This window comes from Canis aureus, chromosome 18, assembly GCF_053574225.1.
Source record: "Canis aureus isolate CA01 chromosome 18, VMU_Caureus_v.1.0, whole genome shotgun sequence".
In the NCBI taxonomy this organism is placed as follows: Eukaryota; Metazoa; Chordata; class Mammalia; order Carnivora; family Canidae; genus Canis; species Canis aureus.
The window spans coordinates 28533999-28550194 of NC_135628.1; the positions used below are offsets into that span (position 1 = coordinate 28533999).

Here is a 16196-nt window from a genome sequence, read left to right on the forward strand (position 1 = left end):
CATGAGTCAGACAGACCATTAAAATAACAGTAGCTTCAAATTATGACTCTGACACTTTCTGTATGATGTGAACAATTATACTCCAAAGCCATTGCCTCCTTATCTGTAAACAGGATAAAAATATATACCCTGTAATGTTACGTTGTTGTGAGCTTAGATGCAGTAATGTATAAAGTGATTAGAAGAGTTCCTGGTACTATAAGTACCTGCAAATAACTCTGCATTTACTCTGATAATGAAATTTATGTCCTAATATCACTATTCCTATAGATGAAATATCCTCTCCCCTTTAAACTTGGAAAGGAAAAAAAAAAACACTTAGGTCCTAATAAACTCACAATGCTGGAATGCTTGGAACTATGGAAAAATTATGACATGAGAGATCCTTCAGAGGGGCTCAGCAATCTATTATTTTTGCCCAGTAGATGTCCCAAGAAATAGAGAATTCTTCATCACATGTAATGGACGATCAGGCTTCAAAACGCTTTTCCAAGGAGTGGTATCATCAGTGAAAAATAGAACTGCTAATTTCACATCTCTTAAAAGCACCCTGTATCTGAGCTTAGGTCTTCAGAGTGTGAACAGCCCAAACATTTAGCTTTGCTGTTTTATCTGAGTAGATGAAATTAGAAGTCAGCTAATATTAATGACTATGTTTACAGTAATCTTCAGTCAATGAAAATCAGTCATGGTTACACTAGCTAATAACGAAAATTCCTTCTTAAAGATCCCAGTCATAAAAGTAAAATCTCAAAAACACCATATTAATAATGGTTTGTGGACAAACAATACTGAGTTAACTATTATCAGAGTTTATAGTAATTAGAGCTGTGTAGAAGAAAGTTAAAACTAGCCAAACCATCCTTCTACAGGTAAAACAAACACACTTATAAAATACAGAAAACTATGGTCCCTCACATATATACTAAATTTAAGGAAAAAAAAAAAAAAGAAGTGTAGGTCATGAATACTCCTCATCGTTACTTAAATGCCAAAACTAAAAATTGGCCACTGGAATACAATAAACCTTGAAAAGTACTCTCTCCTGGAAATAGGCATTTCTTTTAAAAGTATTCTTGGTCTTACCCTAGAGGGAAAAATTATTAAAATAAATTAACATTTTACTGGGTCTCTAATTGGAAGTGGCTGTTCTCAACAAATATGTTTATCAAACAGTGTGACTGGCAAAATGTATTACTGTAGCTGTAGTTATCCAAATTACATGCTGTCTAAAGTAAAAAGGGCAAAAGCCATCTGGCTCATATAACTTGCATTTTCTAGACAGCTTGCAGCTGGTTCTGATTAAGCAGCATCTCAGAACTCCAACAGATCTATTTTTATCCCTGGAAGTATATTTTTAGGGCTCACACATCCAAGGCACAATGCATTTGCATTAATAAATGAACAACTACCTTCGATAAGGAAAAGGTTTATGTAAAACTGTGGTTTGGTCTTCAGCTATACCAGATGGGCTACAAATTGAATATGGTAGCCTGAAACCTAATTTTGAGAACCTCCTCCTTTCTGGATGTTCCAAGAGAGAGAGACACATAAAATACACCTTTTCCGTCTTATGAAACAATCAAAAGGAGATAGCTCAGGGGTGCCTGGGTGGCTCAGATGGTTAAGCATACTCTTGATTTCAGCTCAGGTCATGCTCTTGGGTCATGAAATCAAGCTCCAAATCAGGCTCTGCACTGAGGATGGAATATGCTTGTGACTGTCTCTCTTCCTCTCCCTCTGCTCCTCCCCTCACTCACACATTTTTATGTTTGTCCTCTCTCAAATAGATAAATAAATAAAATCTTAAAAAAAATAAAGATGGCTCAACAAGATACTTGACTGTATTATCTTATTCATCTTATGAAGTTGGTACAATTATCAACAGATGAGGAAACAAAAGTTTAGAGAGGTTAGATAACATTCTCAGTGTAAAAAGCAGTGAATAATGCAACAAGGATTCACACCTGTCTCCTCTAGCTCCAGAGCAAGAGCTCACCACCGACAGGGTTAATGAATTTCAATAAATCACTTTTTCATAATAGAATTTAATAATATTGTATAAAGAAGTAATCATAAAGGCTGAGGGAAGAACATCCTAGAATTGAATCTTATAATAATAAAAATGATGAATAATAAATAAGGAAACTTTTTTTTATTTGGGGGAGGGGGAGTAGAGCCAGAGGTGAGGGAAGGGCAGAGAAAGGAGAGAGAGAATCTCAAGCAGGCTCCACACCCAACATAGAGCCTGACATGGGGCTTGATCTCACAATGTTGAGATCATGACCTAAGCCAAAATCAAGAGTTGTACACTTAACTGACTGAGCCACCCAGGTGCCCTTGTTTTCTTTCATTTAAGTCTCCACAGTGGTATTCCTCATCATCCTATTCATCATCATCCTAACCATCAAATTAGGACAAAGGCAGTCTTGGGTGCTAAGACAGAAACATTAAAAAAGGCAGATTACTAAAAAGATAAGCATTCTAATTTTTTATAATACTCTGTCTAAAAGAAACTCAGTGAATCACTGATCTCAGTAAACAGCTTGATCTTTCAGTAACTAAAGAATCCCTTCCAAGAGAATCCTTGCACCTTAACCTTTACCGCATGCCACTTAGCCCTTTGCTCACTCCCCTGCAGTGGTCTTTTGTGCCTGAAATATGAACTCTCTCTCTCCCCTCCATAACTCCACACCTTTCCATGCATCCTCCTCACTTGTCACTCCTTCCCCATTATTTACTTACATTATACACTGTACTCACTTGAATAGAAATAATCACAATGACCATACTTTACATGAACAAATCTATGCTTTAAACATTGTTTATTTATGTCTTTCCAGCTGCACTTCACAATGTCTATTATCATAGGACCTAGGTTTTCACTGTACATTTTTCATCCCAAGAGCTTAGAATAGTAAGTAGCACTCAGAACCTTTTGCTGAATGCATGAGTACAAAACTCATTCTTTCCAGGGACAGATTTAAAATACCCATTATCAAGTAGATCTTTCTGTTCGCGATTAACAGGCACCAGCAAACATCTCTACATGTAACTTCATCATAGAGACCAAGTCAAATAACAGTCATGGATACTATGACTGTATCAGAAGAAAACCATGAGGATACCAACACTTGCACCAAAGTTCATCATTCTCTCATGCAAAGGCAAAACTTACATTGGACTTCTCTCAATATATCACAGCACAATCAGTCTCAAAACAAACATCAGAAACTCATTCACTAAGTACTGTATTTGTATTCAAGATACACTATCAGGGCCTGAAAATCTATTTTTTTTTTAAGTCTTAGATCTGCAGAGGTGCCTAGGTGGCACAGTCGGTTATGCCTCCAACTCTTGGTTTTGGCTCAAGTCATGCTCTCAGGGAGAAGAGATCAAGCCCCACACCAGGTTCCGTGCTCAACAAGGAATCTGCTTATGACTTTCCCTCTCCCTTTACCCCGCACCCTGCACACACACTCTCTCTCTCAAACTTTTTTTTTTTAAGTCCCAGATTAATAGTATTGGGACTGTGAGTTAGTGGGCTTCTTTGATGGGTGAATTTTTACACAGGCACAAAGGTGGTGAAGCCCAACTCACTAAGAGCTTTGTAAGCTGCTTTAAAATGTAAGTTAAATGTTGTGTAGATGGTTACTGATGGGATTCCCAAATCATTAATCCAAGACTGACATTTTCTCCTTTTATTATCAGACATTCTCCTTCCACAACTATAGTTACATGCTTTTATGTCTCCAGGGGACTTTGCATGCATTTTAAGTAATTATGGTCATATTTACCATCAGGACTCCAAAGGAAAGGCCGCCCTGTATAAAAATGTTAGGGAGTATTTTATTCCTATCCTTGACGTCATTGCCATGCTCTCTTTACAAATAAATACCTTCTGATGGTAAAAACAGATAATAATGAATGGTTGCCAAGTTTCCTCTCCTCCAGAATGTCATGGAGGATTAAGTGTTAAAATGATGAACTTAGCTATAAATAAAAGGGATCATTTCACTATGAATAAATAAAAATTGTCAATTTATAACATGAGAAACTCCTCAGGCCCAAATTCAGAAGAGGAAAGGAAGAAAATCTCAGTTTAATTTACAACCTTGAGCTGAAAAACACAGTCCATATTAACTTAGTTTTGGTTCCACATCATATAGCAACTCCCAAAAAACAAAAACAATACTTTCCTGATTCTGGTGTGTCATAGGGTGCAAAGAAAGAAAAGGAAGTGACTGGTTTAAAATAGGCCTTCTAAGTGACTCAATTACATTACATTGAACTCTTTTCAACATCCACTAGTTCTAAAGGTAAAATGTGGATTCTAGTTGAAAAAGGTTTAAAATGATGGTACAAGCTGATTTACATTACAGTATCTGAAATAAGAAACTCTCTTAGCCAGAAGTTACATTATTAGATAAGTGATAAATGCCCAAAGGTGATGATTCTCATCAGCAATTTACTGAATGTGAATTGTTTGAAAAGTAGCGATCTCATGATAAATTCAAAGTTTCTCCATTAGACTCTCAGTTCTTTGAGAGTCAGATCTAGGTCTTATTCAAGGCTGTAGCACTGGACATAGTAGAATATCTGGATTTTATATGGTATTCCAATGTCTGATGAACACAATTAAGTCTGAAAAAAATCCAACTATGTGCCTCACTTTCCTCATTATATCAGTAGAATGTTTACAGTATATATTGTTTGTAGTTGTCCTTAGTAGACAAAAAGAGAATACCAGTTCTTTTCAAAAAAACTACATACTACTCTTTTCCCTTAAAAAACTGTTCCCATTTCTGATTTGAACCAAGGGAAATCTGAACTAACTCTTCTGACTGCTGTACAGTCAACAACAATCAGAGCTGCATCTCAGTGATTCAATTCCACAATTTGGTCCAGATAATATAGCAGCCTTACATTTATTTCACTTAATAGAAGATTATAGTTTATACAACATAATTAATAAACAGATAGCAAAGCATATCTTAAGTAAAAGTCTAATTTTTCTCGAAATTTTCTTTCCATACTCTATGTTATCAATGATGACTTCGTTACAACTTAGAATGGATGTACTAGGACATTTTGGATACAAATGATTAAGTCTACCACACAAATTAGAAATGATTTAAGATTAGGAGAGTTATTTTTTGTTTTGTTTGCTGCAGGTGATGTTAAGGGAAAAAAGAGAGCTAGCTATTGAGATAGAAAATATGAAATGTTATGATCTGGGTAGCTATTAAGAAAGAGTTCTTTCAAAAATAAAATAAAATAAAATAAAAAAATAAAACAGAAACAGTTCTCTCTCAAATGGAGGATTCAGTAAGTTTTTTACATCATGTTTACTATGCCTGCTCTTCTTTCCCACACATTTCTTATCCCTCCATTGTTAAATTAATGATTAAACTGACCAGGTTGATCTGAAATCACCCACAGGTAAACCAGTAGTTCTTTTAAAGGGAATCATATAAAAGTACTACCAAAGCCAAATGATACACCTAAAAACTGTGTTTTTAAAACACAAATATAAAGATTCAATATATGTAACAATAATAATAAATAATTGCATGTGTGTATGTAATAAAAGACATGATAGGAATAATAAATATAAGCATACTTGCTTTTTTTGTGGCTAAGACTTCCCACTAAATTTATATTTTCCTGTTGGCAAACTGAACTCCAATAAAAAATAAATAAATAAATAAATGTATATTTTCCTGATAATCTTTTCTTCTCTATACTTTTCCTCATTATTAAATTGAATACATTCTTATAAGATGTCTCAAATAATTTTTTTCAAAGAAGTGCATAAATTAAACATAAACACTTGGACTAAATTTATTATCAAGTGTCTGCTACTCTTAATTCTGCACTTGAACTTACTCTGAGGTTACAGAACTTGGACCACTAAAATCATTTCAGTGTGCCTCCCAAAAGAGAATTTTTAAAAGGCATCCATTTATTCAAGTCAATGGCCCTGTGTATATCCAAATTATATTTTATGATTCAGATAGGAAACCAACTCCTCATTATTCTTTCATCTCCTGTAACCACAAGAATAATCATGTAACTGAAAGGGCTGAAATTCAAGGAGTCTCTCTGGGAATATTTATCCCCCCCACATCCCCACCTTTCTTTTCTTTTTTATAATGGGATCCTGGCCAAGAGAAGTGTTCTCGTACATAAAAAGAATTACACAAAAGAGAAAGTCCAAAGACAGTCATCCATTGGGATTTCTTTATTTACGTCACTGAGGTCCTGCTTATTCCTGACCTAATTTGCCAATACAAAAATATTTTTAAATAAAGCATACGTTATAAAACTGAAATAATGAAATGAGCTTGAGTGTGCATTTAAATAGGAGAGTTTAAATAACTGATGTACACAGAATTCCAGAAATGATTACTATATTATATGTTTGTTTTATTTTCCAAAACTCCTGAGTATCTTTTATCCCCTCCTTGTCACCAGTTAACAGCTGCAGTGATAGAAACTATAATTCACATGCCAAAGATGTACAGTGTAAAGTTTCCGTGGCTATAGAACACAGACTGTTTTCTACAATTTCAATCAGATTTTCATAAGAATATGTTTTCTTGGTTCAAGAATTTTTCATTGACATACTGTCAGTTTCAAAATTAACATCACTAACACATCTATATTTGCATCTTGTGTATGCTAAATCCTATCAAAACCCAGAAGTAATACCAATGAATGTTTGAGAGACCACCCCAGAAGATGCAGGAGTATATGCTCCAATTTTTCCTTGAGTGCCAACCCCAAAACAAAAGCTTTTTTAAAAGAAATAAATCAAATATGGAACTACCTGGAGATTACCAAAATAATACTCATAACATGTACATAATTATTTCATATTAAAGAAAACTATGGAATTTAATTGAGATACAGAAAATAATCCTAAATGAGATTATAAGATTAAAAAAATCAAACGTTCTCAAGTAATTTTGTAGACATAAAATAGCAATTAAAATTAATATAAAACTTTCATTAGTTTTAAAAATAAACAGGTGAAAATATGCTATTTCTCTGTGCTACCACAGTACTATATTCACCTCTCTTTTATGTTTTTTATCACATTATAAATGGGTTTTTTTTTTTTTTTCATGTCTATTTTCCTTGGAAGATGTTGATTACCAGGGCGGGAAACTGGGTATTGTTCATTTCTCTACCCACATTTTTTCTGGTATATAATAGAAGCTCAATGATTTTTTAAAAGAAGATCTGAGCCAACCAGATTTTAAAACTTATTATAAAGCAACAGTATTTTTTTTTTTATTTTTTTGAGAGAGAAAGTGACAGCAAGCGAAGGAGAGGACAGGCAGGGAGTGGAGAGGAAGAAAGAGAATCTCAAGTTGACTTCCCACAGAGTGCAGAGCCCAAGACAAGGTTTGATCTCATGACCCTGAGATCATGACCTGAGGCAAAATCAAGAGTCAAATGCTAACCAACTAAGCCACCCAGGGCCCTAAAGCAATTAATAGTTTAAATAACTTGGTTTTGATATTTATTTTTGAAATACATCAACAAATAAGAATAGAAAGTCCAGGAAAGTTTCTAATATACGTAAAAATATTAATAAAAAGGAAGTTCAAAACAATAGCTATTTAATAAATAATACTAAGATAACTGGTTGGTGATTTGAGGTAAATTGGGTCAAAATTTATAAAGTATAATATAGTCGTAATACAAATGCCTCCTTATCTTTTTCTGTGTATGTGTGGCTGAGTATATACGTATAAATATATGATCTAGTTTTAGCATAAAATAAAATCGGGTATTTCTGCAAGAATGATAGCTTTCTAAACCTTGAGTATTTAATAAAAGAAACAAAAAGATGTTAAGTTTTGTGTAACAGTTCAATCTTTAACTTCTAAGAAAAGTAATAGTCATGGTAAAAAGAAAACAACATATTGCAGAAATATTTATCAAATACAAGTGATCAAAGGTTTTCTTCTATGTTACAAAAGGGGATAAACAATCTGACAGAAAAACAAAATTCAGAAGAAAAATGAGGCAATAATATGGAGGATCTACAAATGGGAATCAAATTATTAAGTACACATAAAAAAAAGAGAGCAACCAAGCATTTTATTTATCAAAGTGAAGCAAATTAAGGCAACGCTGAAGTATCATTTTACATTTAACTAACAAATACAAAAGTTCTCAGACACCATATCCAAGTTCTTAGAAAAATAGATAAACCTATACATTATTGCTGGAAATTTACAGTAGAAAGCCCACTTGACAAAGCACTTCAAAAGCCATTTTTCAAAAATCACATCCCTTGACCCATAAAAATATTTGATACTTTTAACCTAATAACATCAGGCCAGAAAGTTTAAACTGAGTAAATAACCACCTACACACAAAAAAAGAGGCATATTCAAACAGATTTTTGTGGGGATGTAATATACAGTAGCAAAACATTATAAGTCTAAATCTTTAACATCAGAGGAATAATTAAGTAAACTACTGATTATCGAACAACCACTCACAGAAACCAGTCATTAAAGAATATATAATACATGAAAAGGGCAATATAAACTGAAAATGAATATGACTTGAAGCCAAAAGGAAACAAACTGCACAGGTTGGTATGGTAAGGAATATCTCCCTTCTGTTGGTAATATTATTCTATAATTAAAAATTGAGAAAAATGGTTATATAAATTACTGGTAGATGTTTAAAACTAGAGACACACACAAGGATCACATATGAGGCCAAAGCTAAAAGCAAAATTAATTTCTTCGAAAGAAAATTACAGCTTCTGAAATGTAGTACATGCCCTGGCATTTAAATGGAAAAAAGGCTAAAAATAATGGGGAAGTTACTACAGTAAATAAATGAAAGACAAAATAAAAATGCCTATGCAAAGTATTTTCTCCATGGAGATCAAGAACTAAAGCTGATTTTAAGATAAAAAACAGCAGTTATTTGGTCCATTCAAAGAAGCTAGAAAACAAAAGAGAGTATTACAAAAAAAAAAAAAAAACTTTCCCTGTGACTAATTTTTTTTCACTTTCCCCCACCAGTCATCCCTCTTAACTCCTGTCTCCTGTGCACCAATAGTAGCCCATTGGTGTCTAACCAATGACTGCATGGTTGCAATCAGTTTGTGTACATTCATCATTTGCACACAAACTTTAATATTAGCTTTAAAAAGAACACTGAAAAAGAATAAAGGAACATTGATGCAGAGGTTTGGAGAAAGGGCAAGCTACACCTTATATCTGTATAACATTACTTGTAAAATACAGTGCTCCTTCTAATTTTAGTTTCATTAAGTGGAATGAAAACGAGAAAATTTGTTATGCCCGGGTGTTCACACAACTCTACCCGGATTAGCCACTGTGTTGAGACACATCTGGTGTGCCAGAAACAAACTAGGAAGTGGTGTGTAGGAGGAAAGAAAATTAAAAGTTGTCAAACATATTTCTTTAGGCACTAAACATAATCTGTTATTCTAATTATTTTCCTGATATTGATGTAGCCAAATTAATTATTATACAAACTAAAGTAAAACTTTTAGGTTCCCCCGAAACTTTCCCTTCACTATTTCTTACATGGCATGTCCACGTAACACCCCATACACACAAACACATATACATTATATTAGGAAATTTTCTCCTTAAGTTATTTTATACCTTCTATTAGATTATCCTACATTCCTCAAAAATATCCATATATTTTATGCTTCTTTATCTGTTAATAACTGGACACTTATTTCCTCAATATTCCCCTTATAATCAGAGCAACTACGACTACATGACAATTTTAGGCCAAATCCAATGACAACAATGAAGACAACTATAAACAGTTTGACAGTGGGAAATAAATTGCCTGGAATCATCAACTGATTTCACACAGACAACCAAAGAGTCTATATTTATTTATTATATTTATTTATTAATATTACATTATACAAAATTAAGGCTCATAGTCTTTTGATGCACAGTTCACCTTTAAAAATGCAAGCTAGGAACCTCAGATATCTTTCTAGTTCTGTTTTCCTACATAATAGTGTAGTATTATAGAAAAACACTTTAAAATACAGGTAAACACTGATCCACTACCTCAAACTAGGAATGTGAAGACTGTTCAACAGCTAAGATTTATAAAGCATTTATGATGTTTCAAACACTGTTCTAAAGTGCTTTCCAGGTATCAATTCACTTAATTCTCACAAGACTTTTGAAATAGACAGCATTAATTAGCATGCCCACTGTGCAGATAAGCAAACACCAACAGGGAGATTGTGAAAGTCAGTTGGTGGAACTGAGTTTCAATCCAGGTCCATAGGTCTCCACTGCTAGTCTCTGCTGGCCCAGTGCCTTCCGCTGTTTATCATGATTACCTTTGTGTAACTTGCTGTGTGCCACTCCTCAGGGGCCCTTGACAGGCCCACTAAGCAAAAACATTATGATGATTCAAGAGATGTCAGTTCAACCACTTCTTCAGAAACAATCTTAAAGGTGATGGTTTTGATTCCAAGAATGTACTAAAATATCTTAAATCTTAACATCTTAAAACATAAAATCTGAAATCTACTCTGCAATTCAGTATCCTTTTAACTAAATGGCCTTGAACCTACTAAAAGGAAGCAAAATCTAAATGAGTGTACTAGTGGGAGGAGAATCTGTAAGAGTCCAGTACATTATCATTTTTTATTAGTTTTAATTTACCTCTGAATGAAGTAAAAGTGTCTATGCACAGATGCAACATCTTTCACAAGGCAAGAAACCCTAAAGAAAGAAATCTTAATAGGAAGGATACTGTTAAACATTCTTTAGGCTCATAGGTAGCTCTCTTCAACTGTTGCTGGAGAAGGTAAAGAAACAAGGTGATCACTTAAAAAATATCTGAAAAAATACAAAGTCATGAAACCTAGTAGACATTTAATTCCATCAAACTAAAAATCAACTAGAAAGTCTAAGACACTTCTATGACCTGAAATTTTACTTAATTCAGATTCAGAAAGAGACAGAATCAAAACAAAATAAAATCATTTGACTCTGCCTATAGGTACTGGGGAACATATTTATTAAAATATAATGGTGGGTGCTGACAGAGCTGAAGCAGGACAACAAATAGATAGGAAAAGTCTCCCCTCAGCTTTCTCTTAAAAATGTCAGAAGATGGGCTTAGCGGTTTGGCGCCGCCTGCAGCCCAGGGCGTGATCCTGGAGACCCCGATGGAGTCCCACATCGGGCTCCCTGCATGGAGCCTGCTTCTCCCTCTGCCTGTGTCTCTGCCTCTCTCTCTCTGTGTCTCTCATGAATAAGTGAATAAAATCTTTTAAAAAAAATGTCAGAAGATGGGATACCTGAGGGGCTCAGTGGTTGAGCGTCTGCCTTCAGCTTGGGTCCTGATCCCAGGGTCCTGGGATAGAGTCCCACATTAGGCTCCCCGCAGAAAGCCTGCTTCTCCCTCTACCTATATTATCTCTGTCTCTCTCTGTGTGTCTCTTATGAATAAATAAAATCTTTTTTTTAAATGTCAGAAGAACAATACCCTGGTGATGACAGAGTAAAAGTTCTTCATTTCCCATTATTCAGAATATTCTGAGCATGTGTTCAAAGCACTCTCGTCACCACTGCTTAATTCTCATTTATTTTCCTCAAATGCAAATGGTCAGTTGCCTAGGCTGACTTCTTTACCCTTGCTTTTTCGACTCGATTCAGGATTATAATGGGAACATAACTCATTATGTAGGGGGAAAAATGTAAATGACACTGGTGTCAGAATGCTGATGGGAAACAGGAGTGGTAAGGCAAAAAAGAAAAGAAAAGAAGAAAAAGAAAAAGACGAAGATGAAGACACTCACCAAAAGGTGACCTACCTGAAAGGAGCTGCTTCCTATGAGTGGTGGAGGGCTGCTTTCATTGGCCAGAGTCCTTGGAAAGCACCCGAGTGATAGGCTCTTGGCCTCCCAGTGAGGTCTCTCAGAGATACTGCCCTGACAGTCCTTCCTGAGAGTGGTCCTGCATGGGGGTAGGGTGGGGACTTGCCAATCCACACTTCTCCATCAAGGACTGGGTGGCTAAGTTCAGTAGAGAGCCCTGGGAGGCACAGGAAGCCAGCTTCAGCCTTGAGTCTACCATGTGGTCCAAAACCCAATATTATTTGTAAGAAGGCAATAATTTTGATCTATTTCCCTTTCTCTTTTTTTTTTTCCCCTTTCTCTTATATGTATTTCTTGATGGCTTCAAACGAGAATGGTGTAGTACATAATATTTTGAAATCCTAACCAAATGTAAAACAGGTTTGTTTGTTTGTTTGTTTTTTCTGGTTTTCCAAATTCATGAAAGTATGGGGAGTTATTTTAAAAGCATTAAGGAAAACAACCTAAAGATACAAAATCTGAGATAGAGAAGAAGGATGGATCTTAAGCATTTTCGGAGAATGGAGAGATGGCTTCCACAGACCAGCTCAGTTGAGAAGTGGTCATAAGTTCCAGCCTAAGCTTCCTGTGTCAAATAAGTAGGCCCAGCTCCCCTGAGCCTGAAATGAGAGCACTGGACAAGGCCATCTTCAAGGCACCTAGAGGCACCAACATTCTATGATGTTATAACTAAAATTAACTAGCTTTGGCAGTACTTTTAAGGTGAAAAATGAAAACCCACATCAGTCCCACATCATAAGACTAAAGCCAGCCAGAGCCAGAGAAATCTCTCAGAAAGAAGAAAACGTTGTTGATTTGCAATAACTTTAGAAACTGGTGAAGAAAGAAAAAAACATACTGAGAAATTAAAACAGGACATTGACCTCTGTGAAAAGATCAGATATAAGAAGAATAAGCACTGTACTAAGGGAAAAGTCACTTTTCCTTGTATTATTTTTAAAGTACATATGTCCTTGGAAATATTATTAAAAATATTGAATCCTCATTGCTCAATGGTGTTAGTCCACTTCCAAAATCCAATAAAATCCCAAATTAGCTTGCAGATGAATGATGGCTTTAAGAGTTTATCCAGAATCTAGTGTGATCCTATAGATGGGTTGGGCCAAACTCCTCAGAAAATGCCAAGAAACATTTGTGCCAAGCCAAAAAGTGCTGAAATGTTCCACTGACATAGAACCCACAAGTCAACATGAAGCTTTCACTGGAAGATACAGCCTTTGCGTGCAGTTTTCCAGGGATCCAGCCAAAACTCAGAGATTATTGAAAAAGGCTCTCAAAACCAAAATGATTCCAAATAGAGATTTGCATGACAGGGGAATTCTGAATGGAAATTTATCATTCACAACCAAGAGATTCAGTAGGTGGTCCCATTACATCAGAGAATTTTAATTCTTCCTGGAAATTCTTCACAAATTACAGGTAACTGTAGTCTGAGCAGAACTTCTGTGTATTTTTAAACAAGTCAATTGTTTCAATGAGATAAGTACATTATTTCCACCAGACAGATAATTGTTTTCTTGTTCAATTGCATTACATTTGTGTATCCAGGTATAAAATGTTACAAATGGAAAATTACTGAGAAGCAAAGCAGTCATTAGTGTGACTTCTAAATGGAGCAGAGATGTCACAAGTTTTTCTAATGCTTTTTTATGTTCCCAAATATGTATATTTTATTTTTTAATCTCTTCTATATCTGATTACAAAGCAAATAGTAAAAGCAGATCCTCATGCCCATACACAACAAAAACAAAACTAAGGTGTCAGCTGACCAACATGAATAACTAAGTGATTTGAGTATGAATATACACAAAAGTAAAATAAATTACTTACCTTCATAAGAAATCCAGAAAGTTGGGATCTCTAGGTAGTAAAAATAAATAATTTTCAAGTATCACTACTGGAAATAGGCAATATTTCTAGATATTACTCTGTAGATAAATTGTATCAGAAAAGTGCATATCTGATTGCTGTGGTGACATTGTCTATTTCCTGAGAGAATTCTTACCTATTAACGGTCATCAATTAAGAAGAGCCTCAAAACAAACAAAAGAGACATTAAATACAAAACAAAACAAAACAAAACAAAACCAAAAAACCCAGCACTTTGTTAGTCTAAGGCAGATTATTTTCAGATGGAATCTGCAAATAATAGATTTGGTCACTAAGAAAGAATGACCACAGAGAGTGTGCCCTTACACACCAGGAAGTATGAAGACAGACAATTAGAATTAAAAATAGTATTTAACACACAATGCATATCTTGGGGGCACAAGTTCCACTTAATAAACAAAATGTTTTTTTTAATGTTAGTATCTAAATGCCTTTGGATTAAAGCTTATGGCACCTATTCCCCATCTGTTCAATAGTTTCTGTATCACATATAGTATATCAACATATACACTGTACATTTTTTTAAATCACATTTTTTCCAAATTTCTTAGAAATTCGTCATATTTTAAATTGTACGGTGAAAAAATTGTTAAAGGGTATATACTATAATTTAAACATCATGCTTTGATCAAATACCCAAACTGACTAAAAATGGGTATTGTGAGGGCAGCCCTGGTGGCTCAGCAGTTAGCGCCACCTTTGGCTCAGGGCCTGATCCTGGAGATCCGGGATCAAGTCCCACGTCGGGCTCCCTGCATGGAGCCTGCTTCTCCCTCTGCCTGTGTCTCTGTCTCTGCCTCTCTCTCTCTCTCTCTCTCTCTCTGTCTCTAATAAATAAAATAAAATCTTTTTTAAAAAAAATGGGTGTTGTGAGATTGTATGATGTTAGCACAGATCTAGAAACATATGAGGAGGTGCAACATAATTTTGAATAAGGTATGGTAAAGATACAGAATTATTTTAACCAGTGATCCTTCTGTTTTAATTATGTAAGTTAACTCTATGAGAAGCTTTGAAGAGTTACAAGACTTTGTAATAGAATAAAAATTCCATGAGAACTGAAATTTCTTTACGGTATTACAGTTTAAGGAAAAATGCGGCTTGTATGTTTCTGTTTTCTGGGGGGGGGGGGTTACAGCTATATTAATTTAAAGCTATATAAAATAGGTTTAGGCCCCCTGTAAAAAATTTTTTAATCACATTTTTAATATTTAGGAGGAAATCCATTGGTCCAAAGATGCTTTTAGACAAGGTTACATAAAAGCTTTCATTTAATATATTATAATATTCTGATTAATACTGAATTAATTAAAAACTTCCCAAAAAGTGTGAGGAAGATTTGTTATAAAATTTATTTTCTGAATTTACCCAAGGCCACTTTTGCCTCTTTTGACATATAGATACTTTTCCCCAGTATTTTTCAGCTATAAGAAAATCCTAAAAGTTCTTAAATCAACCTTCAGATTTTGGAAAAGGAAATCAAAGTTCTAGAAATTAAAATGTGAAACTGGATTCTATATGTCTAAGTCCATGCCAGGTCAAGATTAGAGCAAAGAAATCCTAATTCCTGTTTCATTTTTCATTTAAGGTAAAAAAATATGGGACGCCTGGGTGGCTCAGCGGTTGAGCATCTGCCTTTGGCTCAGGGTGTGATCCCGCAGTCCCAGGATGGAGCCTGCTTCTCCCTGCATGGAGCTGCTTCTCCCTCTGCTTAGGTCTCTGCCTCTTTCTGTGTCTCTCATGAATAAATAAAATCTTTTTTAAAAAATAAGGTGAAAAATAAAGGTTAAAGTAATGTTCTAGAGATCTCACCAATCTGAAGCACAATATTTAAAACTGGGGTAAAAGGAGTGGGGAAACCATTGCCATCATGGAGCTCACATTCTCACGCACCAGGCAGACAAACCAATGTCAAGAGTGAACTCTATCACCAACTAGGTTTTTATGTACTGACTCATCTTTCTTCTCTAGGTCCATAATTCCCACCTTACCCTCTGCTTCCCTCTCTCACTCCCCTGTGGGCTTTGTTCTGCCAGGAGACCTCTGTTCACCTGCTTGCATAGGATTCCAAGATGCCACACCCACCCTAACCCTCTCGAGCTACCTTAGAGCTACCTACGTTACTACATCTTCTTAAAATAATTTCACTTGAATCTCTGATACCACTTCAGAATCAACAAGAACAAAACCAAACATATGCTCTCTTAGGACTGATTTCCTATTTCAACTTCCTCTATTGCTACTATTACTATTCTCCAGAATTCTCGTTCTCAAATTTTAGGTCATCTTTAATTCTTCCCTCACCTGTAGCATCCATATATGGTCAGTCTCCATGGCCTACAGGTATTAGTCAGAGTTCTCCAACAAACAGAAACTT

At 35.0% G+C, this 16196-nt stretch overlaps 1 protein-coding gene across 4 annotated transcripts in view; it reads right to left on the bottom strand.

Annotated features, from left to right (window-relative positions):
- HDAC9 (histone deacetylase 9) overlaps window positions 1–16196 on the bottom strand; it is a 1013161-nt gene that overhangs the window by 807682 nt on the left and 189283 nt on the right. The window lies entirely within an intron of this gene.